Source organism: Bombus pyrosoma, linkage group LG7, assembly GCF_014825855.1.
Source record: "Bombus pyrosoma isolate SC7728 linkage group LG7, ASM1482585v1, whole genome shotgun sequence".
Taxonomy (NCBI): Eukaryota; Metazoa; Arthropoda; class Insecta; order Hymenoptera; family Apidae; genus Bombus; species Bombus pyrosoma.
The window spans coordinates 13,922,462-13,949,205 of record NC_057776.1 but is presented as its reverse complement, the minus strand read 5'-3'; the positions used below and the strand labels follow the sequence as shown (position 1 = coordinate 13,949,205).

At 39.6% G+C, this 26,744-nt stretch overlaps 1 protein-coding gene and 1 long non-coding RNA gene across 3 annotated transcripts in view; one reads left to right on the top strand and one right to left on the bottom strand.

The window, feature by feature from the left end:
* The window catches only part of LOC122569147, a 138,181-nt gene extending 133,460 nt beyond the window's left edge, over positions 1-4,721 (top strand). The window contains exon 4 of the long non-coding RNA XR_006317340.1: positions 4,423-4,721. This is a non-coding gene — a long non-coding RNA (uncharacterized LOC122569147). The remainder of the gene's footprint in view (positions 1-4,422) is intronic.
* LOC122569134 (protein cortex-like) overlaps positions 1-26,744 on the bottom strand; it is a 255,995-nt gene that overhangs the window by 160,382 nt on the left and 68,869 nt on the right. The gene's annotated exons all lie outside the window — the stretch shown is intronic.

The following is a 26,744-nucleotide window of genomic DNA, read 5'->3' as shown; positions in this document are numbered from 1 at the left end:
TCAACATAGAGACGTATGTTATTGGAAATAATTAATAATAAGATAGTTGGTCGTTTATCTCTTCATACTTGAACGTAGTTTGAGGGTTTACAAACATCGTTATTTCTTTCGTCTCTTCGATTACTATTTAAGACAATTTTGGTGGCCGATGGGAGTATTCTCGCGCGATAAAATGATTGAAACTTTTTATGGATCGCAAAGGATTTCATTCCAGTCGTTTAAATACCTAGAATAAATATATGAACTGCATACAGTCTATAATTTTAAAAATATTTCAATATTTTATCAACGTTATAATTAGTTTTCCTTGGAAGCCTGAAAGTTAATCAAATAATAAATATCTTGCGTAACAGAAATTTGTATTGAAACAACTACACCTACTATTTCACTTGGAAATTCTTTTCTTTATTATCAACACGAAGTCATCGATCTATGTCCAATTTAAATAATGAAAAAGTAATACACATTATAATAATACGACATTTAAAAAATGAATATCGTCATTCCTCCATTTCCTACGATTTTGTCCGTTCCATCAAACTCCGATATCACTGAAATTTCATAATATATTGTTAGGAAACGGGATTTTATGAATATTTTTCTAAACACAAGCGACGAGTAAAATTCCGTTCCTTTGCCGGCAAGCATCGATTAAGCACGCATAATCGCCACGATATTAGCAAAGGGCAAAGCATTAGCCAGGAAACGATACCGGTATTAAGCATCAGCAGCGACTTCCTCGTGAATTGAATCGAATTCCCGTTCCTCCGGTGCCGGTTAAATAGAGAAACAAATAAATAACCAGGTGTATAAGCAGAAGCACGTTCGTCTGATTGTAGCCCCGTAGTAGGTAGCATTTCATAATAATTATCTCGAGAGGGACTCTCGAGAGGAGAGGCCTGCAACAGCCACGAACATCGTTTCTCCTCTCTAAGGTCGCCTTATTAAGGAAGCTATCATTAAGCCTCCACTATCTCACCTATTACCGTTTACTGGCCCATGCCATTGGCTCGGTTCCGTACCGATGATCAGGATTTTCATCTATTCGCTCACCCAATTACGTCACGTACCCACCGATGCACCTGGCCACGTTTGTTCGTGCAACGTTTTATTCGTTTGCTCGATGCATTTGTCTTCGACTTGTTGTCGGCCACCACAAATCTCTGCGCGTAGTCCAACATGATGCACTTGCATCCTCTTGCAACAAAATAATATACAAGATGTTTCCTCTTTTTTTCGGCTAAACGATAGGAGCATAATTTGCGAGTAAAAGTAAAAAGAAGATCGAATTCAGCCTCGATAGATTCTACATTATTTCTATATATATATATAAGTAACCTAACTATGCTATAGCTACTTTGCTTCATTTTCAGTACTGCATGCTATAAGCAATCACAGCTGCTTAGGTGGTTAAACTCTGATCGCGCAGCATGTTGTCATGGTACGTTGCTACAACGTCGACATCGACGTAGCATGGAATTCGTTACGTTTCGAATTTCTTGAAAATTTGATTAAATATCAGTAACAAGGTTATCAATTCGTTGTATTAATTCTTCCCGAGTAGTCACTTTTTATTCTATCTACTACGATTTTCTATGTTCTGTAACAGTGAATCTATCTTTATGGACATATTTCTCACTGCGTTCAATATCGATTTATTTACTTTGTAACAAAGCGTTTACAACAAAGTTCCGTGTGAAAATTTCCTCTTATTTTCGCTTGTAGATTATATTTCTACAGGTTGATCGCAAAAGTAGGAGACACCCTGTATATCGGCCTGCTCGTAGAGACTGGCAAATATCGACACGTTGCTTTTCTTTTTGTTTCCGGTGGAGATGATGATTGATAAATTCGTGATTTCATGGTCTTTAGATCATCGCGTTGCCTGCACCTTGATCGAACTCCACTGCTCATTTTCTACCGCGAGTTCTTCTCTTTTCGCGTCGAAAGAGAAATGTTTTGCTGCTGATATTAATAGTACGGGGTGATTGATACGTTTGAAGGTAGAGATCGGTCGAAGAATTATAGTTTTTGGGTGTTCATTTAGCTACTTGTGTTTTTGATCGTACGTGTGAATTGTTTTGGACTGGCGATGAGGTTCAATGGATATCTTTGCAGTCGTTTTGTCGAAATTGCTAATGGCGTAGGTAATTGTTCAATTTGAGAATGGCAGGTATTTTTTAGTTGATGTGCTATTATATTGCATATTTTATGTTGCTATATTATATTTAGTTGAATATAAAACAAATAACTGCCGACTAATTTTTACAAAGAAATTACTTTGTTTCGTTTTAATCCAAGAATTACGACAAGGATCCACTGTGCATCCCCGATTCATAAAAGACCTAACAGAAAATTGATACAAGATCAAACGGAAGAAAACACCAGCTCGTCAACTTCAAAAAGTACTTCGATTTCGATTTCTTTATCGATCGCTCGTAAATATCAACAACAGCTTTCAATCTTTTTCGTGTATTCTACTCTAGCTCCTAATTTCTTCTTAGATAGGTAAGTTAATAATCACCTTTCATGGTGTTAGAAGAACCAATCTACGACGACACGACCCATCAACAACTTTGTAACCATCGTGGCTGTTGAATCAATCGTTCGTATCATCGACTAAAATGTGTTTACCTTTCTTTTTACTCAAAGCTGCGAGAAACAAACGGCGCTTTTAACGCCATAGAAACACGCAGAAAGAAGAATCAAACGCAACTTCCATTCCTTCCAGAAAGACAAATATCGTCGTTTGCCTCAAACCTGAACGAACAATCGTAAAGCGAAGCTGTTGGCGAAAGATCAATCGCGTGTCCCGTTCATTTCCGCTTCACGGTGAAAAGTGATCGATCGCGCGCGAGTCGTAAAGAGATCCTTCGGCCGTGGTATCGATCCAGTTGCATACTCGCGCCTACCTGCTACAGATTTTATGTAACTGTGTGAAATACGCGTGTGGAATGGCGTTTCAGAGGCTGGTCTCGTTCCACCGTAGAATACCGCCATCTTCTTTATCGGGCGATAAATTTTAAGGCGCCCTTTCAAAGACGACGTCAAGTCCCGGCGATTTATGTCCGATATGGGGCAGGATGGAACAGAATACCTGTCGTAACTGGGCCCGAACACCTGTACGACCTCCGTTTGCATCTTCTACCGTAGGATTTGTAGAGATTTGTCGAAACCGTATCACGCGCTTCTTCGTTCCTTTTGCGTTTACGATTTCGAAAGGAATTCTATTCTATTTGTAGACTTCCTGGTTCGATCTTACATTTCTACGAAGCGTTCTTCCACAAAATTTCGGTTTCTTATAAAAATCGTCGATTGCATACGACGGTTCTGTGAATCGTCCAATTGCAGGAACAGATACCTTTCGATCGAGTATTGTGATTCGTTCGAGGAAGAATTTGCAATGGCTGAAAATTAACGAAATAGTGGCATTCCCATTTTATAAAATTCTGTTTTATACGAGGAATTGGAAACGTACATTTTCTTTTTTGAATTTTCTTTGAATTTCGTTACGCGTTTGGGAAACACAGTGGATCGTCAGTGATCGTAGAATATGGAAATAATCTGTGAGTTGTCTGATAAAAGAAGTCTGACACAGCTTCATGATAAACAGATGTAAATTCGACGAAGAATGTATGCAAATTTATCGATATCAACGACACTTTAATTAAAAATTTTCTAGGAAGTTAACGTTCCATTTTAAAATAACACTTTTTCTTATTGTGCCAGGAAATAACTCTATGCGATTATTAACATAAAAATGAGGCAAGATAACGAGCAAGTAATAAAGAAAATAACGAGAAGAAGATCTTAAAGTTTTTCATTCATATTTAGCCTGATAATTCACCTTATTAATCTTCGCGATAGTACAGACTTAAGTACGATCTTTCCGCGATGAATTACGCCAAAGAACTATGTTCAAGTTTTTACAACGCGGTTATGCCATCGCCTAATGCAATATTACTCATGGCAAAGGGCATAAACAGTCGCCGCGGAGAAGATAAGAATAGAATGTATGAAAGTTTTAAAGCGCAGCTTCGTACAAAGTCTTCATTTCCACGATAATGCCGACATTAATTCTCGACTTAGCACATGGACAAGTACGTGCTGCTCATAAACGACCAGATTGCCATCTTTCGATCATACACATTCCAAGGGAAGCTTCAATTAGCCAGCAATAAGAATGCAATAAAACTTTAACGATTCGTAGACAGTCGTCAGCGAGAATTGACCTCGGCGTAACTGCAAATCATCCATAATGCATCGGATTTCTTTCCTTAATTGGATCAGAGACAAATCGATGTTTCGTCGATTCTACGAATTCTATCGGTTTTTCTTCCTCTTTCTCTCTTTGTCATTGAAAATTTAATTATCGAAGGCTTGTTTAAACTTGATACTTTGTGCTTTCATCTTCTGTAATAGGTGTAGCAGACAGAGCACTCGTTAATGACCGATTCCACGATGATTGTAATCAACGGAGATGCTATTTCGATGGGAGAGATGCAATGAATGCAATTAATAAGAAGGATGGCGAAAAGTTATAAAAGAAACTTGATATTCCCTTGAATATTTATTAGTATAAAAATATTATGTATTCCTTCATCGTTTACAGATTTTCTGTTTTTTATTTTGACTGAAAACTTCTTTAAAAAAGAGACACTAATTTTTACGTAGTGAGAAATTCCGTAGGAACGAAGCCTGAATATTTTGTAATGTCGAGATTCTCGATACTTAATTAAACGATTTAACTACTTCATTCAACAGCTATGATCTCTCGTAATCAAATATTTTTATTTATTTTTCCTTATATTACCTTAAAATATTTGCTTTATCCCTTCCGAAATCCTTCAATTTCTCCCGCAACGTCCCATTTCATGCATTTCAGAAATAACGAATCTTCCCTATGAAAACGAAAAACAAAGTCCTTATATATCTAAGCAATCGTTTCGTATCTTCGTGAAAATTGCCTATAAAGAGTGAAAGGAAATCGAATTAAAAATTAAAGTTAATCTCTAATTGCAGACCATCTGTCGAGAAATCTGAACTCTAACTAATATTCATATTATCATAGATCTTTACATTTTTGCTCAAGTGTTTAAAATCCTCTCACAACTGTCGTTTTAACGCATTTAAATTCTATCTCAACGTATTCATTAATTTCTATTAATTCCCAAACAACCGAAGCATCCATTTAATCAAACAACTACAAGCCCAGTTCGCGTAACGATGTTACTCAGCTTCTAGCAAAAGATCGCTCGGTGTCCGCTCGTTCCTTGGCCTCACCTAGCGGTGGGAAAAGCTCAGAAGAAGGAAGGATCGCCATATTTCAGAATCAGCGACGGGACACGGGTAACCGGGCCGAACGCGAGAAGCAAAGGTCGCGAGTCTTAAAAAAGTCAACCAGCCAAGCCGTACGTATAGTGAACCTTAATCCGTTTAACCGTGGCACGCCGCACCGGTACAGCTGACAGACAGTATCTTGGGCTGATAAGCGGGACGGAGTTTGTCATAATTATTGGCCACAATGTCAGCGAGCGGCTCGCTTCATCGCTTGCGAATTCTTGCGGCGTTCTAAGCGAGGCGGCTAGGTCCGCGAATAAATTCGAGGACATGCAAAAATGCGCGCTGATTAACGACGATTCAGCCGAGCACGGTGACTGCTGTTCGCGTAAATTAACGCAAGAGACTTCAACCACGAACAGCTAGTGGCTGCGTGGTTTGCGCGTTTTTTTCATGCGGGCACGTGAGAATGAAAACGAAACGCGCTTGGAAATATCTAAATTCTGTGAAAAGCAGTTTTATGAGAAAGATGGTATTTTCTACGATATTAAGAAGAGGAAAGAAGAATGTTGGTGAAGATAAGTCCTGATATATTTGACAAGTGTCGAGTAATGTTATGGGTATTCTTTCGGGGCAAATTTCATCTTTGATCCTTTAACAAAGATTTCATCTATTCTATCGTATATATATTGAATCTAATTTATTTGAGTGGAAATAACGGTGCAAGGCGTTCTATGGTACTTGTAATATCTACGCTTGTAAAAATTGTCTACTATAAAGTTTTTAGAACGGTATAAGTCTTTTAATATATGCAGCCTCTTTCCTACACTTATTCTAATCGATATGCAACAGAAGTAAGAATGTTCTTCTCTATTTTACTTGAATAGTATTATACAAATATTCTTTGAAATATCTTAAACGTTTGTAATTTCGGTCGACAGATTAAATTGGTTATTTAGATTCGTAATAAAAATTCATAATGGAAATTAATCTAACATAAGAGAGGAAGGATATGCATTAATATTTTTCGAGGATCTTGCTAATCCCTTACTTTCCTACGTGTCGCACGTCTTTAATATTCTTAGCTCTTAGATCTAAATACAAAATTACAAGTAAGAAACGATAGTAGCTTCAAAAACAGTTCCACGATTTTTTATATTTCCATTATAAATGATGGGCATGATAGTCGCAATATTTAGACACGTATTCGACAATTCAATAATTTGATCATACTGTGTTAAATTTCCAAATTAGTTTCACTACGCGATAATTCCCATCGATGTACGTGATGCAACCAAAGTAATCGATTATGAAGCAGAAAAATATTCTTTACTTTTAGACTCTATAAACACCTTCTCGATAAACAATTCAAACCTGTAATACAACAGTCCCTGAAACATAAATTCCCATCTCAAATTCAACATGATAGAGAACTACCCCAACGATAATCCTAATTTTATTCGAAAAAGCCTCACTCGTCTCCTTATTCCTTGCCATTTTACGCGTTGCTCCGGAAACATGTCTCTGTCTTTATCGCGGAAACCGAACCAACGCCCGTCGCCCATCGAACTTTCATTTCTACGCTTTACCGGGCAATTGCAGCGACGGTGGATGGCAAACTCCGCCTGAACAGTCCCCAAACGCAACGTGAATGGCAAGTATACCTTTTTGCGAGACGCATCAACCACCTATACGAACGCCTCTCTCTCTCTCTCTCTCTCTCTCTCTCTACCTCTTTCTCTCTTGTCTGGCTGTATCAAGAGAGATTGGTACGGACGAACCATTTCCCTGTAGTCGTGGCACGAGAAGACGGTCGTGTGACGCGATAAGCACAGAGGATCGTTGAATTTACGAGCGGCCAATGCCAGGAATCAATCCGGCCACATAGTTTAGCGAGATTACACGTTGCTCGTTACCTTCGGGGGGAGAACAAGAGGCATACACCGACGTCGTACAGAACTATGGCTATGTTCTGCCGCCATCTTGTCAGGCGTTCCTGCGCAGAAACACCCCAGGGCTGCGTTTCGATCATCCACCGACTGTCCTACAACCATAAAACAGCGCAGCCCCGCTGAAACCCCCTGTATAAATACGCATGGTCCGGTTCTACCGGTCTCGAACCATTCGCGTAATACGCGATACATCTTTTTCAGTCTTTGTGATACGCGACACGCTGCCACGGCTGTGTAACCTCTGGTCGATTCGAGGGATAACGCGCGCAACGAAGCTACCCGACGATAAATTAACGATCAGTGAGTTCACGTTTTGGTCCGTTGATAAGAAGCACCATCATGGCGAACCGGTATCAGTGGGTGGTCGCATGTTTAATCGGTCGAATGGTGATCCGTTTATCGAGCTTGTTAAATGTTACAAGGTATGGAGGTGAACGTTTTACGGTTTCGTTCACTGCAGGAGTTCACTGTGAGTAAATTCGCTTCGGTAATCAGTGATATATTGGAATAAGAGTGAAGAGATTTTCAGGAATTTTATGATTTATCATCGAGAGATTCAGTTTGCAAAAGATTGGAAAATTGTCTCTTAGACGATGATTACGATGTTATTTGCGAGATGTATGGATTAAAATTATTCTCGTTAGGCGTAAGTCGTCGCTTTGTTTCGATATGTTGCAAACTTCGACTCTTATCTTGGCTACATATTCAAAAACTGCATTCTGTGAATATCATCGGATATGCAACCACATGGTAAAGTTTCACGAATTAAAAATGCGTATGATATCCAGCAGCATAGCTTTCGAGAATTAAAACGTTTGGAAAAAATTTAAGAATTTCAAGAACATAAGGAAATTCCCCACGACATTCTACGTGTCTTGATATCGTTCGTAACTTCCTACAGAAATCTTGGAAGAAGGAACTACGCTTTCAGAAAAATCGGATAAGTCTACATATATATTGGATAAATAGTGACGTTAAAATTTTAATCCTGCCGCGCACTTTGGATCGTTTTCTACCCGATCGTATCTTGTCATTGTTAAACGTTTCCTTGAGTTGAAGGATAGAATTGAAAAATCGTTACTCGTACGTAGAATTTTACGTAGCAATTTAATGCATAAATCCTTTTATTCATTGATGCGAGTTTGAGACTGAGATACAAAAATTGGGAAAACGCGGCGAGGTTTCTTATCACGAAACTCGATCTCAAATTCTCAGAAATACCCAATCTAAATTTTAATCAGATTCCGATTAAAATCAAAATCTAAATTAAAAATCTATCGTGCCATTTCGTCTTCACTTCGCACAATATGATATCCAAAAAAAAAAAAAAAAAAAAAAAAAAAAAAAAAAAAAAAAAAAAAAAAAAAAAAAAAAAAAAAAAAAAAAAAAAAAAAAAAAATAGAAACGAGTAACGAAAATTGTACAAAAAATAAATATTCACTGCAGCTTGGCTATCGGTCGGAACTGACAAAATCACGAATATCGCGGAATTGGTCGTGCGACGAATGAAAAGTCTGCTTCTAAACGAACACGCGGAATGCTCCGGTTTTTTGCAATCTCGTGGGGGATTCCAGGATACGCAGCGTAAAAAATGAAAACGTGCGGAACAAGGTAATTTCCTGAAATGGTCATGCGAGGAGACGATCGTTCGAGGAGCGTCCACGTGCCAGATACGACACGCGAGATTCCAACGATACCATATACCGTAGACCGGGGGTAATCGGCAAGTTGTTTTCCATAGTTGCCCACAGCGGCTTATATCCGCAAAAAAATCCTATTACACGGTTCTTCGCGATTTCGCTTCGGCTTCGATTCAACTGACAGTTTTTTCTTCACGCGTCGATCGCGATTGCCGCTAATTAATTTTCGCGCGAGATTCGACGCGCGTGTAATTCACTTTGAGTTCATGTCGTACGCGTCGGAAGTAGGCGACGTTGTATTTTGAATTTAAACAAATCAATGAGGAATTACCATTGTGAATAATTTAATTTATGATTAAAATACGCAAGTTAAACTATTCGTTCGGAGAAACAAATACAGTTGGAGGATTTTATTGTATCTATGGGGTTTAGAGCGTAGAGATCTGAACTGTATTGGAGAATTGGAGAATCTCATGTACGATATTTAATTCAGAATTTGTGAAAAGTTTAATAACATGTAAAATGGCATTGCGTAATTTGGGATAAAATCCGGTGGGAACGATTAAATGAAAAAAATTGAAATAGATTCGAGATGTAAAAACGGAAGTACATAATTTCTTGTTCTCAAAATTGATTTATTATCACGATAGAGGATCCGTAGAAACTTACGAAGGACTGTAGAAACAATGTTTTTTAACTTTATACTTGGTTCTCAGAATGTGTGCTATACAAAACTTGCGGATATTTAGTTCGCGACATTGTATACGCGTTAGAGTTAACAATAAACCCTAGAATCTGCTTATTAAAATTCTGTTATAGAAAAACAAGCAGAGTAAAAAGAATAAAAATAATATTAAACCATAACATCAGAATACTATTAACGTTAAAGAAACTCGAGAAAAATATAGCCTACCGCGCAACATAGAAAATGATTAAACCAATAGATACAGCAGTATCGTTCTACAGAGCATCCTGCTATTATTCCAAAATTCTAAAAAACACAATATCAACATCAGGGAAAATAAAGCTTCGAACCCTTTGAAGGACCAAAAATCTCGAAAATCCCACATCCTCGTTCTTCATCTTGTACTCTGCGGTCATTTCAATCCGTCGTTTAACAATGAAACGGCATTACTCCGAATGAAATGCATCCGTCCGATCGATGGATCGATCGATGCTCCACACGACGACGGATAACGCGGCTTAATTTAAGAGCGAAGCAACATCAACAGCAGCAGCTCTTCTGTTCCGCGCGCATGTCACATTTTTGCCGGCGGAGATGTAGAAATCTCAGGGCGGTGTAATTAATGATTCCTTGTTGCCGCTTATGCACGTCAGCCCATTAAATTCAAATCAGCCCGGGTCCGCTGGAACAGCTGCAACGCACAATAGACAATGTGATTGATTAAAAAAAACGTGGGAGCGAGCGTGGACGCGGAGCGTGTGCGCTGCTCGAGATACGGATGCGTCCGGAGCAGAGAGAACTGTAGCTGTGCCGCAAGAAGCGTCGGGATGCAGTAACGGCAGCAGTCAGCCCCGTCTATTCGACGAGAAAGCAACTGCGGCGTATGCGCCCAATTAGAAGGAATCCAGGAGGCAAAAGGGACTGGGACGCCTGGACTCTCACGCTGCCGGGGATTCGTATGCGAGTCGCGTGTCCGGTGTCCTGGCGTTGTTCTCTACCGTTAAGCTTCGCTCACAATGCTCGAAACTTTCAAGCGGATGGAAATACGAATACGATGGATGTAAAAAGTATTCGCACAATATCTCTCTTCCTTAATGAAGCATTTTCTTATCCCATTACTTTATGCGATATTATATTTGTAATATGAAAGTTTTGTAGTCGTAAGAAGATACTACCAAGTGATATAAAATGTAATATGAATGGATCTAATTAATTAATAAACGTAATGAATACAATGGTGTGCAAATACTTTTCGTAGCCGCAGTGTACTTGCTCTTCCGTAATTTGAATAATTGTTTAACGCTAGATCTAGGGACTTCTAACGTATAGAAATTGTACCCAGAGAAATCAAAGCGAAAGATATGCGAGAAAATATGTAATACAAAGAGAAAACCAAGCTGTTGTCGATATATTTGACGAAGAATTATCGAAATCCTCAAAAATGCAACCTTGTAAATTTATAAAATTTCAATGAAACATTAAGAAGATGTAAAGGTGACTTTGGGACAAAGTCGTCGATTTACTTCTAAGAAAATTGATATTTAAACGATAGTTTTATGTTTGAAATATTTACAAGTTCCTCGAAGGTTCCTATCTAGCTCGGAGATTAACAAGAAGTGGACCATTTTTCTAAACTAAATGACACTTGTTAATGTATTTCATTTATTTAACGATGGATTTAGTGAAGTCGTTAACCTTCTTGTAAAAATGCGATCTGATAAAGGCATTTTTTCTTTCAATAAATATAGCATTTTTGCATACATTATTAATTAAACAAAGAATTATTGAACCTTGGTTCCTTTGTAAAGGTATAATATGATACGGAACAGTAATGTAACCATAAATATTTAGTAAATACCTATACTTTGCATAGAAATAATTAAGTTGATTAAAAAATCGCAATTACGTTTCTATGTACTTCAAACTTTAATGCTTCAATCCCTCCGAGCTTTCAATTTCACTCTGAAAATAATGTAAATCGATGACAAAATCGGTAACCTAAGTTTCACCACCTAATGCAATACCTTAAACCATGTTGAGCAGCGCTCACAGGGTGTCCACGAAATTACATTAAATCGATTGCATGGGAAGAAACGCAATCTCTGTTCAACATCTCAAAAACGCTGTTCCTCTTCAGCGACGCTCAAACTTCTTAACATAAAGACAAAACTTCTGGGTTTAAAGATCAAATCCACCGTTGAAAGATCGAGAGCAGGATTATCAAAGGTATGAAACGCATCTCAGCTTTGAGTTATTGCCTGTGCTCCTAGTTCCAGAAGGTAATTGGCCGTGCTCCGGGGACATGTCTGACAATCTTTCACAGAAACGGCGATTTATTGCAACGTTGCATTCGCCGGTCGAACGGGCGGCGATCCCCGGCGGACAATCGTGAAGCGTTGCGATTTAAATTCGCGTTAGGACGCGAAGGCGAGGACTTTTTGCGGGACCGGCCAGTTCGTTACGTACGGTGTATGACGGAGCCACGGCAGGCGCACGGCATCATTAGATGAGTGCCGATTTTTTCTTCTATCAAGCAAGTTTTTACACGGCCGGTCTACCCCGCGGTATAACGTGCAGCGGCATAACCAGCGTCACCAGATCGGGAGAGAGATCTCGATGCTTCGTTTCCACGGCGAGATTTCTTTTCCGATTTGCTCGCTGCCTCGAATCCGGTCCGCCGCTTCATCGACCATGTCCCCTCGGAATACCATGCTAAACGCTTCTTCTTTAAATCCTCTTTTACAACTGTTTCGACCATTCGCTTATGAAATTGGAATGCACCGATATATCGATAGAGCGCGACTCATTAAGGATAAGGATGGTCCTGATGAGACGAGGATGATACGCGGACAATTCAGTTCAGTCGAAAATTGAATGAGCGTAGCAAGCATATCCACGTTAGAGTTATAGAGTTTCTAGCTAGTAACAAGTGTCTTACGGAGGATTATTCATAAATGCATGTCGATACCTGCACTCCGACAGGGTGTGAATCCACGCATTATAATAGATAAAAAAAATGTCGTATGAACACAATAATCTCCCCTGTGCGTGTTCGAGTTATCGATAATTAAAGAAAATGTTGGAAATGTCTGCCTGTTTCCTCCAACACGTGCTTCTGCGTCTCTGCTTACAGTTTACAAATTTCACCACAATATATCAAATTTGCCACCGTACATACTGTTTCGTTATAACATAGAAAAGGTCAGTTTCATTTAATGTCTAAAAGTACTCAAAGTTTGAGAGAAACAGAATGGTGTAAAAGAGTATCTTACCAATATCGGAATATCGCAATGAATATTTTACGGTTCAACTTTTTATTCGCAATATCTCGATTTCGAATTCCCTGATTTATGCTGTAAACCAAATAACAGCAACTAAACGACAATTTGTTGTATACAAAAGAAAACACGATTGAACATTAACATGAGCTTGGTAGAACGAAAAAGTAATAAATATGCGTACGGAGGTAGTCTGCGCGCAACTGATATGGAAAATCCTCAAGAAAGGAAAGAAAAGGTGGTTGGTTACATTATAACGTTTTCAAAAATTCCTGCTTCGGGCTGTTTTACTGGTTCAGTTCGCCTATATAGTTAAACACGCGTCTTCGTAAGCGGTCCGTGCGCGGCCAATTTATCTCGTCACGGTTCCGAGAACACGGTTCTTCGTGACACAAATCAGCCCTCGTACGGCCACGGATATTGTTCGTTTTGCCGCGTCTCTGGCGCGACCACTCGCGCATACCGACTCGCCTATCTCCCGTCTCCAGTCAGATATATCCGCAGGTACGAGCCTCGCATCGCTTCCACTCGTTCCCCGCGTTGCAATCCGCGCTTTATCGATGCGATCGACTAATATCGAGCGCGCCGCGGTCTTACCATAAAAGACGACCTATTCGAACGATACCGTCCCGCCGACCACAGCTACGGTTATCTGCCGGAATTCCGCGTAGCTCCCGACAAAAACCGATCGCGTCTCAAGTGCGGTAGGAATCTTAACGAAACGGTGAACCGAATATTTCGTCGCAGTCCCGGCATACGTGAGTCGCGGAGTCGACGATCGGAACGACCAGGTGCGCATTCATAAACGATGCTTCCGCCTAATACCCAATTCCAGTGGTGTGCTCCTACGTTCCTTCGATTTGCAGTTTTCACCGTCTGATTGGTATTACGCTGTAGCGAACGAGCAGCAATTCTCGCCTTAGACGGTATTTCAGTCTTCGAGTTGTAAGGAACTTTTTTGCGGTTTGTTCTTGCTGCTGTTCTTGCTGTTTTGCTTGGAGAAAAAATAATAGGTACATATATATAAGTTAAAATGGAAGAACGAGGAGGATTGGATATTTTATGAACCGTTGGTGCTATTTGATTTACAAGGCGACTTTGTTTTATTACGAAGAATTAATTTGATGAAATTTTATGTGATTATATAAAATATATATTCGAGCAGTTTGTTTGTATAATAAATATAGAAACGGAATTTCTAATAAAGTCCAATATACGATTTTTAACTACTGAAACTCTTTGATTGTCTTTTAGAAGATTTACATCGATGAAGATCCGATAATAACTCAGTGACTCGTAAGAAAGACATCGTAAATATTTCTAGATATCTGTACGTTTCTCGTCTCACTCTGTTCAATTGTAAGCAACGAAATCGAAAAATAAAGATATACGAAGAATCCACGATATTATTTTATTTCGTTATCCAAAGTTTCTCGAACATATGTTTCATCTTCGTCAGTTAATGGCAAACAATATTTCCAAAGAATCTCCAATTTTTCTGATAAAGCCACGACTTGATTACCTTGTCTCTTCAATCTCACATTTCACACAGATGAAATAATCTTACTCTATTCGTCCAATATACGCAGTCCTATAGGCACATTTACGTAACGAGTTACAAAATGCTGGCTATCTAAATATAATTATGCGTCACATTACAAAATTCTGGCTAATCTCACAAATAAATACGTTGCAAGATTTTACCTAATCTCAAATGGTTATACATTCCAAAAAACAAAGAATCTGCACTTGCTATCTTGAGAACCACTGCGGAACAAGAGGCCTCCGTAAGGGTCCAGGTAGCGTCTCCGCTTTCTACGTCAAGGTCTTTAAATCATATCGGTCGATATACTCCCTAAACAATAGCTACGCGGGCGATATGGTCGTTTTTGGTGTTCTCGACTCGCGCCGGCAGAAAAATACTCGTACGGTAAGGCACGTCGGAGACAATGGAAGCCCGCGGATTATTCCTTCCTTCCAGAGACCCTCCACCCTCCTCCGAACCAACCCTTTTCGCTAAGGTGCAGTCCTCCAGTTTACAGAATAGCCGCTACAGCGCCCTCACGTCGCTCTGTGCGGGTGGCCCAGCAACGTGTTCATTACGTTCCCGGACTCTGTTCATAAAGAGGGGAAAATAAGAGAAGGTGCAACCGAAAAAATCGATAAGTCCAACGTGAAGGTGGTGGTAGTAGACGACGTGGTTAATGAGTTTGGAGAGAACAAGAGATCTTGTTTAAGCGAGTAAATTAAACGCTGTTCGGTGGATTAGTTATTAGATGAATGATCGAGATATAGGTATTATGGGGGTTGATGGTACTGGTGGAGTGGTAGGTAGGTAAAAATGGCTGTCGCCTAATGGCCGCCATTGCAGATGCAGGGTGGTGGTAAAAATCTAAATTCATTCTTTAAAGATCTTTTGGAAATTTTGTACGTATTGCTGCAAACATTAAATTACTCGAATATTTGCATATTAAGCAAATTTTTACGTTAAATTTTCTTTGCTAGAAAGAAGGCGAAGATCGTGTTTTAATTTAGGATCGTCTTATTATTTTCAGATATTTCCATACATCGAATGTATCGTACAGAATATATAAAAAGAGTTTCCGAGAATGACAAATATTTCATTTTTAATCTCTAACTACTTACAAATTCAAATCTGGACGAGAGAAGAAGTTTTATCTAACAATAAGCATAGGATTTCTTAAATAACGACGAAGGACAGGTTCTATAGAAATTTCTTGCGATATTCTCTCTTTCACCGTCTAACTTGAATAGAGAAAGAAAAGGCAGCAAAATGATAATATCAGCTCGATTTCAAGTCGATGGAACTTAAAGAACGAATCTTACAAAGGGTGGTACTCCGAGGAACCAGTTCTTATTATTATTTCCCACGATAAATATTTAAAACAGACAAAAATGTTGCTTAATGCCCTGCAAAATTCATTCACCCTAGGTACGTTGCGAATCCTCGAAAGTATTAGACCGAGAAAGATGGCCGGGGAGACGTTTGTTAACTGTCTCTAGTAAAACAAGTTCATGCATCCGTAATAGCAACGCCCCTAAAAACGAGTAAGAAAAAGAAGCCCCCACACAATACGGTGCCATCATATGGTGGCAGTGCCATTGTTCGTCCTTTAAACTGTACTTTAAATATGCAGGATACTCCTTTTGCTCTGCTGCAGGCTCCTTTAAGTGTAAATGAGGTTACGGCTACGAGGAGCTCAGAAACGATATTCTGCACGCTCGTCCGTCTTTAATGATGGAGCCATCTTTAAAATCTAGTTGTCTGTCCAGTTGAAGTCAACACAACCCATTGATCGATATTTCTAAAGATTCTTCCATTCTTTAGTAACCGTACGGTAACAAGAATAACGTGTTTCTCATTTTAATTATTTTTACCGTTGCTCCGAAATTTTAGGGTTAATTCCTACATCGGAAACGAGAGATCGAAGGATTGATTTGAAGAAATTGTTCCAAAAGATGTAAGAAGTTTCGCTAATTACGGTTAATGTACCAGAGAACGATTTTCATACGATGTAATAAAATAAATTTGTTATTTACGCGGTGGGCAGAAAAGTCACTGTGCCATAAGTCAGCTTCGTTCGAATATAAATTATTTCACAACCCTCCAAAGGATTACTCTTTTAATTAAGCTAAACCGTAATTTTATTCTGCGTTGCGACACGTCTTTCTTAATTTTCAAAAAATACGCGTTGTATCTTCTCAGAACGGTAAAAACGAAACAGCGTTTCATGAAAAATAGCAGCGACATAGGTACGCCGCTATGATTTTCAACCATTATTATACTTCCTATTTATCATTATTACTGCTCGCGACGTATCAATTATTTATTTTAATATAATAAGTTACATAGAATTCCAAAGGCATTAATGTCGCCATCTTCAAACTTTTTACTTCCGGCATGTATGTTGCTCCTCCACGATAAAACTTGAAACACTACTTACCAACTGTAATCCTTTCATATTCATCCTCTTCTGCAACATTCATCTTTCTTCGTCTACATCGGTAACCTTCCAGGGTAATGCTGTTCTTTTTCCAATCAGATTACGATAAAATCTTCCAAATGCGAACCTGGAGACGTTGTAGGTGCCATCCGTACCGGTCATGGCTGTCCATCATCCTACCACCATCTGAATTCTGATCCACTAGCGAAGAGTTCCGGCAAAAAGCGACACTGCCCGTTTCAGAACAAACTTGTCGTACGTATCGTGCGGCAATAATTTTGCATTATGAATTAGCCGACGGGACATCGATCATCTATGGCGACATACGATTCTCCTTCGGCCATTCTTTTTATCTAAAATGGCCAACGACTTTTCTTCTCTCTTATCTCTCAGTAAGAAACTCTTCCGCGAGCGTGGCTTTCGTCCGATCTAGCAGTGTCATCGAAGCTCGTCTTGATCGTCCATCATCTCTGGCCAACTTCGATATTAAACCGAAGATAGTCTCTTCCTGCTTCTGGCGAAATATTATTCGTTCGTGATTTAATGCCTCTGCAACTTCTTGCCATTTCTCCTTTCAATGATTGTATTTTCCTCCAACGTTAGTCGCGTCATCGATACCAAAGATCTTTGATTCGAATAGATTTAGCAAGATACGATTTTATGTTGTTAAGATCGGTGATAAGTTTCGACTGCAACGTATCGTATTATCATGTTGTTATATCTTTATCGTTGTTAGAAAAAGGTCCCATATAGATTTCCCAATAAAAATTCTATGGAAGACATCTACGTTGATCATAAATGATTTATTGCCTGTTACATTTCTGTTTAATCAGTGCGTAACAGATTTGAAATTCTGAGGTCTGGTTCTTGGAAAGTGTTAAAGTAATTGTTAAACAGAGTTAGACAGGTTCCTTCGTAAATATTTTAAACCAAAACGAGTGCAGATTCGTTTGATTAAGTCACTCTGCATTTTATATCGAAAGCTTCTATAACACGGGAGAAAATAATAATAATAAATGATTGAAAGACATTATGGGCCAGCGAAATCACCTCGTAACGGACCATAGGTCCAACAGAACGAAAATATATCGAAGACACTAAAAATCGTCTTTATCAAAAATAGCATCAAGTTTGAAATGTAATATATTATCATATTGTTATAGTTTTATAAATGCTGGAAATTCACGTACAAGTTTTCTAAAGACCAACTCTACGAAATAGATTCCTACATTGATAAACAGTTTATCTTTCATTGACTAATAGAAAAGATGCTTTTCAACGAAACAATTTTGGACATCGTGTGGGCATTAACGACGAGCGTATTAAAAATTATAAAATCTCAGCGGAAATGTTATAAATCTTAATGACAAGAAACAGAATAACATACAATTCTACAAAAACCACTTGAAGCAAACGCTTGCTAAATGGGAGGAAGAATTCTTTGGAAAATCATCAAAAGAAACCAGGTGCATAGACTATTTAACGAAAATCTTAGTTCGACAAAAGTTATATAACCACAACATTGTTTTATAAATACAACAACAATACCGTGACGCGTAAATTAATGAAATACAGCGTCGACAAAGGTTACGTGACTTTCTAACCAGCCGAATATTTCCGCGGAAATAAAGCAAATCTAACGCAAACAATGGCGAGCGAGCAGCTGGTCGTTTTGCATTTAATCTTCGGCACGGTTGAGGCTCGTGGCGGGATCTCTGGTCGGTTCCACTTTCCTGCGATTATTCCACGTCGGCATCCGGAGACCAGATCATCGATCATCGGCCGCGGTTCCCGATTCGATCTCTCTGTCACAGGCGGGAAAATACGATCGGCTCGTACGTTATTTGCGGTGTCCCGATAGCGCGACTCGGAAGAGAAGTTAATGCCATGGCCACTTTATCAAGCTGCAATAAGAACGGGGTGCCACGGGATCCGAGAATGCAAGAACCTTCGTTCCTGAGTAATTGCTTCGAGCGGAGGATGTTCGTGAGAGACGAGGAGAGAGCCAGGGAGTCAGCGGGATCGAGGAAGACGCTGAAGGAAGACGGATAACTCGCGGGACGAAACAAGAGGACAAGCCACAGGCTGGTTCCCGACCGGCTTCCAGAACCAGAACAACCTGGAATCTTCGCGATCTTAAGTGTGCTTAATTAAAGCATCAGCTCGCTTTAGTCGGGGGGCCGGTTTTCATTAGGGCGGCATTCATTCGGCCGATAAGGTGGCAACTCTCGACGACTGGTGAAAATATTACGAGCGACCAGTTTCCGTTCCCTCCTTCTTCGATACACCGTCTTAGGTGAAATTTAATTTTGTCCCAGTTCGATGTCGCGCGATCCAACGATTACCTGCTGTCACTTTGCAGACAGGTGATCTTCAAATAAAATAATGTTAACCGTGTTTCGATGTCTATGTCCGATGGATATATCCGCTCGATTTAAATAATAAGCGCTTGTCATGGAAAATGAAATTTGTGAATCCAAGTAGATATGTAGCAATCGTTTATTACGATCAGTAGAGAAATGATAAGTTTAACGACGAGTTCAAATCTATTATTCCTCTTATCGCGTCTTGCTTTCCATTTGCGAAATAATTTCTTACATATGATATAAAGATATGGAAATCATCTTATGATTAATATACCATATTCGCTATGCTTCTGTGTCAAGCTTGCCATGATAATATTCCGACTATTTATCAGTAATAAGTTATTACCACAATTCCAGTCGAAATAAATATCTCAACCATAATTCTCTAATCATCGGACGACTCACTCGACAACTTTGCCTCAGCTTTATGCTGTTACTTCCATAAAAGTCAAACTACATCAAAGATTGCACTAAAACCTCATCCGCTACTTCTGCCAACAGATCGTCCGTGATATTACGAGCATTATAAATGTTCGCGTGTAAACGATGCGGCTCCGCCATGGGACGTTCTGTGTTGACGCCTCGGAATAATTTGCCTGATTTACGGGAGAAAAATCAATTTCAGAGACGATAATGACCAGGTTCGCGAACCTCCGTTCCTTTTACCCTCGTGCAGGCTGCACGATATCGTTGAAACGTTGCGTCTGTGTTGGCCGTTCCGTGAGATCGGTGAACGATGAGCGTTTAAGAACGATTATGTCAATTATTGGATGGCGGCCTGTAAAGAAAACGACACGCCGCCGTTTGCAAGAGAAGGGGCCACGATTAGAAGGTGTCGGCCAACGCGTAAATAATCATTCGCCGCGCGATAAAATATTTACGAGCCCATGGGACGTGTCTCCGACATTTACAAATCGCCGCTGATTCAGAACCGCGCAGGCTTTCTTGTTTTGCAACAAGCAAGAACGCGACCGCGGGTTTCCGTTGCCAGCTTTCGCGTAATTCAGCGCCCGCGACTTTTTTCCTCTTACGCGCATTCCCGCGCGGAATTACGACCGCCGGTCCAACGCGAAGAACGTGGCTAACAATGTGGAATTACGTAAAGGGCGTTCGTGAATTATGGATATGAAACCTCGCAAACTGAGTGACTCATTGGAGAAAATAAAAGGTGTCGGTAAAGAGATATACACGGTGGGACAGGGTTATTTGAGTTATCTAAGCTTCAACATTTTTCAATTGCATCTTATACTCTGCATAGAATAGTCGAGCTTGTGTATATTACGAGGCACTGTTAGCCTTTAACGCAACGACGAAATAATGAAAAAATATCGCGTGCTTCAGGTTCGGCAAGAGAAAATGATTTGAATAACCACGTGATAAGATCGTTTGAGTCGGCGAAGAGGTATTGCGTTATACATTTTCAAACAGACGTAGAGCGCATAAAAATGGTCCATAACCGAATTACAAGGAAAATTACCTAGCTGGATTCAAATAACCCAAGCTATACGCAATTGTGGATAAGAACTTCGTGAATAAGAAGGATCGATACTGTTTTTGCATTTTCTACGTTATAACGGAAAAATGTTTTTTCACTTGTCGCCGTAATTGGGATCAATTGCTCTGCTAAAAGACTGAAACAAAGAAAACCGCGTAACTAAGTTCCGTGCTTATTTATTTAACGAATAATTGAAATTTCATAAAATCCGTATAGTTTTCTAGAACGCGAGTAAAAACATATTTCAATCGCTTTATGATCCCAACATCGAACAAAAGCGATTAAACGTCACTCAACTGTAGTGTCTTTGCAAAATCAATTTTCACGCATCTTCGAGTATTACTCTTTTATTTATAGTAATTCATATTAACCATTATTTCCGTGAATCTCTACTAACCGTATAAGATTGCCTGACTTAAAACTACACGCGAGAATTAGATTAAAGAGTTTCACTCGAAGTATAGAATATTCTACATCTATTTGCAATAATTTGAAAGCGTTCAAATACTTCTGCACGGCACTGCATCTATTGAATGTAACTTGGGAATGGCAGGTGTAAATTGTTCGATTTTATGTTCCTCGTTCGTTATTGCAAATTTCAATCGTAAAGAGAGGTATTAGGATCTTTGTGAGATTTACCGAGGAAACATATTATGTTGCGTGTAGGCGTAATAGATGGATAATGATTGATTCAGAAACTAGAAAACTGAACATTTTTGAGATCTATATCGCCGGTAAGTCGAAGCCTGTTTACCATTCTAATGTTGCGCTACTTCTTATTTAACTTTATTGCCGATGTAAATCTGAATCTGATTTCAAACGGAAAGTTCAAGGCTTCGACGCACAATAGAATCGTAGATGTTATGTCCTAAGTTCTCAAGAAATTATTCAATTTTCATTCCAACTAACATTCTGTATCGTAATAAATCCAATCGTGTAACATTGTCTGGTCTTTCAAATAAATCACCTTTGCGTTAGCTTACAATTAGAGTTATGTTTCTTCAATTCTCCTCAGGTTTCCAAAACCCTAGCCTGTTTCGCTCGCATGGTAATTAATTTCTCCGTGCGAATGACACTCCCTTTACTTTCTTCCGAAACTGTAATTCTTCCAAAGAAATCGTACCTGCCTCAACTTACTTAAAAACTTGTACAGACACCTATTTCTAATACTTAAATCTTTGCCAGCTGTCCTCGAGTTTCTAAAAAGTTAAGCCATTTTATCTTACTCGCTTTCAAATTAATCTCTCTACGTAAATAACGCTGTCCTTGCTCTCTTCGAAAATCCAATTCTTTTAAAGAAATTACAGCAGCGTTCAGTTAAAATCGCACTTACTTCAAACGTCCAAAACTTTCTCCATTCTTTCCACGTTCTTAAAAATTCGAGCCAGTTTCTAACTCGGTTTCGAATTAATCTTCTATTTTTCAATTTTTCCAGAAAAATTACGCTTATGTTAATCTAGAATTGTGTTTATCTAAAATATCCGAAGCTTCTTCGATCGCCGTGAAATTTCCAAAACCGGAGCCCATTTCCACGTCGTTTTCAAATTAATCCCATGAAAATGACACTCCCTTTTCCCGGCGAGAAATTTCAATCTGTAATCCCGTATCCGGTTGATGCGCGTGGCGTCCGCTCGGCAGCTCGTCCGCCATTCGTTTCCCGGCTTTTTACCGGGCGGAGCTCGAGAGAAAATGAAAGACGACGCGAACGCATCGGCGCTCGGCCGATCCATTAGAAATCGCGGCAAGACACGGTCGCGAGTCAGATCGCCGACCGAGTGTTTCGCCAAGATGGACGATACGCGAAATCCGCGAACTTTCACGGTGGAAGAACTGACAGAGTCAGGTAGACTTGGCGGAGGGCTGAACGGGTTGCCCGGTTAGCTTCCTCCCGCGGTGCCCAGCTGGACGCATTTGTCCTGTCAGAGTCCGAAGATATTACGCGGAAACGAGCACGTGGGCGAGGATAATGGGTTAGGGGTGTGATCGCAGCTAGATTTCTAAGCCGGAAGACGAGTCCTCGGTCGGGCGCAATCATTTTCCTTCGTTTGGTCAGGCCACTCGAGAAGTGTCAGGACGGATGAAATAGTGGCGCTCGTGCCACCATGACAGCGCCCATCTGGTCAGCCTTCAGATTCAATTTACAATGCGTTATACCTTCTCTCTCGCTCTCTTCTGTTGGCTTCTTCCCTCGCCCTTCCTTCTCGCCCTTTTCTGCCTCCTTCTTCCTCGCGATACCCTTTATTCCAACTCGCCACCTCTCTCTAGCCTCTCCGCCTTTATTCCACGGCTTTTCCGTCCCTCACCGCGGGACCCCGCCTCCTACACTTGTCTTGTAAAGCACGACTTAGAACATTGCAAAAATCCCGACACCGAGTGACCCAAGATACACCGCGCGCAGCCTGTACGGCCGTCTTCCAATGGAATTCAGGAAACCGCCGGCTCCACTCTTCCTGCTTCTTCCTCGTGCTCTTCTTGCCCTCGACTTCTTGTCTTCGACTTCTTGCCTTCGCTTGCTTCGCGCTTTCTTGCCAGTGTGTTCCAGACTTCGTGATATTCCCAGTTTCTGACTGCAATATACAACGTATCGGGATCGTGACGCGTGCACGATTATTTAATCAGAATTCGTAGGCTGCGAGACAGAATTATCGTTGGGCAGCGATGCAAATCTTTGATCGAGATTTGTTCGTCGTTACAGGAGAAAAACTAAGCGTTAATTATCGTTAGGTATATTGAAATATTCGTAAGAGGATATCAAGTTGATAAAAATTCGTTTAGAAGCAATATCCGTGGTAGGATATTAAGTGGATAAAAATTGCTTAGTAATTAGTGGCCGTGACAGGATATTGAACTGATTAGTTGGCGTAATGGCGAACGTAATGTTTTCGGTATTTTTACAAATTTAACCGTTCACTGGATTTTTTTTTTTTTTAACATGGTATTACAGCTTGCAATTTCTTTTTCTACGTAGCATATTATATCTGTGGTGGACAAAGTAGCTGAAAAATTGTCTACAGAAATTACGAGCTGTACTTGTTTGTACGACAGTGTTCAGCCTTCGATTTTACGTGAAACGTAAAGTTTCTCGGTATATAATCAGCGAGGAATTTCCTTGTAGAAGGAAATGAAACTTAAATGGTTTTCCATAATAAAACGTAAGTAGATTTAATGCAACCTGATAACGAACGGGTTTATTACAAAACGCAATAGCCATTTTGCAAAATGCAGAAAATATCGTCAAAATGTACAAAAGATATATTTGGTAAAAGATTAATATACAGCATGAACAGCCATTTTTTAAATATGTAATAAATATTTTTAATGATCCCACTGACTATCGAAGTTTATTAATATAATGGATAATCGAATAACTTAAATACTGCCTACTTAAATACCTTCACGACCTCTGAAAAATATATATCTGCGCTAAATATATCGTAGCTCCTATGTATATTTTCTGATTTGTTTCAAACTTTTCTAATATAATCATCGTCGTCGAGTCTGATTATCACGCTAGCAAAATTTCAAATTCACTTTCGTCTAACACGCATAGTACATTTATAAAAACTGTCTACAGGTATTCGAATCGTAGCTATTTTCGAACACACTCGAACTCCTATTAAATTCGCAGCACACAAAATTTAAATTTAGCGCGGAACGCGTCGACCAGCCGATTTCCTCCAAGCTTGAATTATGTATGTATCAGGAAAGAGCACCTTCCGACACTTCTTTCGGATTCCAGTCCTTCTTTGACGCTTTCTGTTCACCTGTTCGCCCTCATCCTGCTGTTCCCTTTCTTGTTGTACGCTGTTGTCGAGACATCGCATCTCTCGTGGGCCCTCCTCGACTACTGTTTCACGGTGTTTTCCCTTGTCCAGAAGAAGTCTGACCGATCACGCGCGATTTTAACGACTTACACGGCCGGAATATATTTCCACATCATGCATCGACGTAAACGATCGTCACAAACTCCTCCCGCATTCAATATCATGACCATCTTAATATCCCATTTCTGTTTCCACGTTCGGAGAATTTTCTTCCATCTTTTTGGATAGACCAAAAGAAGGAAACGAACGTAACGAGAAGTACTTCGTGTTTCCTTCGTGGGCGTGGATACTTTTATCGTACCATTGTTACGTCTTCTTCAATGTATATGTACCTTTTATACGTAAGTTCATCTAGTATAAGAAAAGAATGCTCTGAACGTATAACGCGTACGAAGACTTTTTAGCTGATCTTTTTACTTTCGTTTTAATATATTTTGCTGTTGCAGAGAAATTTGATGATATTTGTGATACTTGAGACACATACGTATGACACATATGGACCTAGATTTTTTTTTGATATAATCGATTATTTTAGCCACTGGACTTTGTTAATCTAAGACCAACGATATATTTGACATAATCCTTATTAATGTTCTCTTATTCGAAACAATATTAATCATTTTCGTTGATAAACCAAGTAAAAGTTTGATAAAGAGTTAAAGATCGTAATGTAAAAGATCTGAAAAACTATAAAGCATACAGTTTGATAAAATACAAGACGTAGTCTAGATTTATTCTCGAAATGAGTTGGAAAAGTCGAAGGAAGAATCGAAGAAAGTACGTACGCGACGTATCTTCGATATTTAAATACAATTATTTTACGATCCATCCAGTACGACTACGACCATCATCTGCATGTTGATCAGATTGCGGCTTTACGAATAATATAAGAGATCGTGTGGGTTTGATGGATGCACTGTAAGTGGATGCACTTTGCAATTTCAAACTTGTATTGCTTGTCCCGAGTATCATCTTGCAAGCAGTGTCTGACGACGACAGTGAAATAACGTCGTTATTTACGGCACTAATAATTAAAATAGAAAGTACGTATTTGCTGTTTTAATTATCAACTACTCTCGGATCAGAGATTATTTTCCAACGTAACTATAGATCTCGTATAAAACTTCGGGAAGGCGTGGTATAACTAGATACTACGAGTCTTGTCGTAAAGAAAATATTGAATATTCATATTTAACATATTTATCGAACAGTAACTCGTCACTTTCTCGAAATCCCAATCTCTTAGGCAGAATAATATTTTTATTTAAGATTTTTCTAGCTTGTGCCTCGTTTCTACCGGAAAATAAATTATTTAACATTATTTTAATTAACTTTTAATATCACACTTGTATCAGGTTTTACCATATGAAATGTCCCATTCCCATTTAGTTGTATTCTTCCCTATACTTTGGATCGTTTATACGTAAATCGTTTTGCAATCAAGGATTTTCTCTTTTCTACATGACTCGAATTCCTCAACTATTACGTACAACGTATATAAACGCATCGTCTTAAAGGTTTGGCGAAGTATAACTCATTTATAACTTGATATAAAATCCCAGTTAAATGAGGTGTCGATTAACATTCAACGTAGACACCAACTAATTACCATAGAGATCTTTCTTCTTAGTTGCTGCTACAAAAAATACCTAATGTATAAATTTGTCAAAACTATCGAAACTATCGAAGCTCACAGGTCTAACGACACGATCCGATACGTACACCAAGAACGAAACATGTGCCGTGATTATTAAATGGCAGAATGCTCCCACAGCTACCAGAAGAAATTTCTGTAAAATCCAGAAGTTACAACCGCGCCTTTAACCCCTGCGGTTCGGTGTACGTGTGGATTCGAAGCGAGCGTCCATCGTCGGTATGCGTTATACATGTTATAATTCACCCGGAGAAGCCATAACTCACAACACGACTCTCGGCTTCTTCGGTAGACAGTCGACCATGGGCGGAGTTCGCAATGCTCTCTTCCTCCTATTTATTACGTTCGATGCACCGTGCGCGCTGCACACCGCCACTTCTTACGTGATCCGCCGCGTTTCTAACCGTAGCCACATGCTGCCGCGAATTTACTTGGAATTTACACGAAACACACGCGTTGCGCCCGAGAGCACGAATAGGAAGCACGAACTCGATATTTATCAAAGAACGCGACGCTCTCCACGCTGGAACGCGATCGCGAGTTCCTGGCCTCGTTCAACAAAGTGAGGCAAAGAGACACGTGCTCCGTTTGCTTTTCCCTCAGGT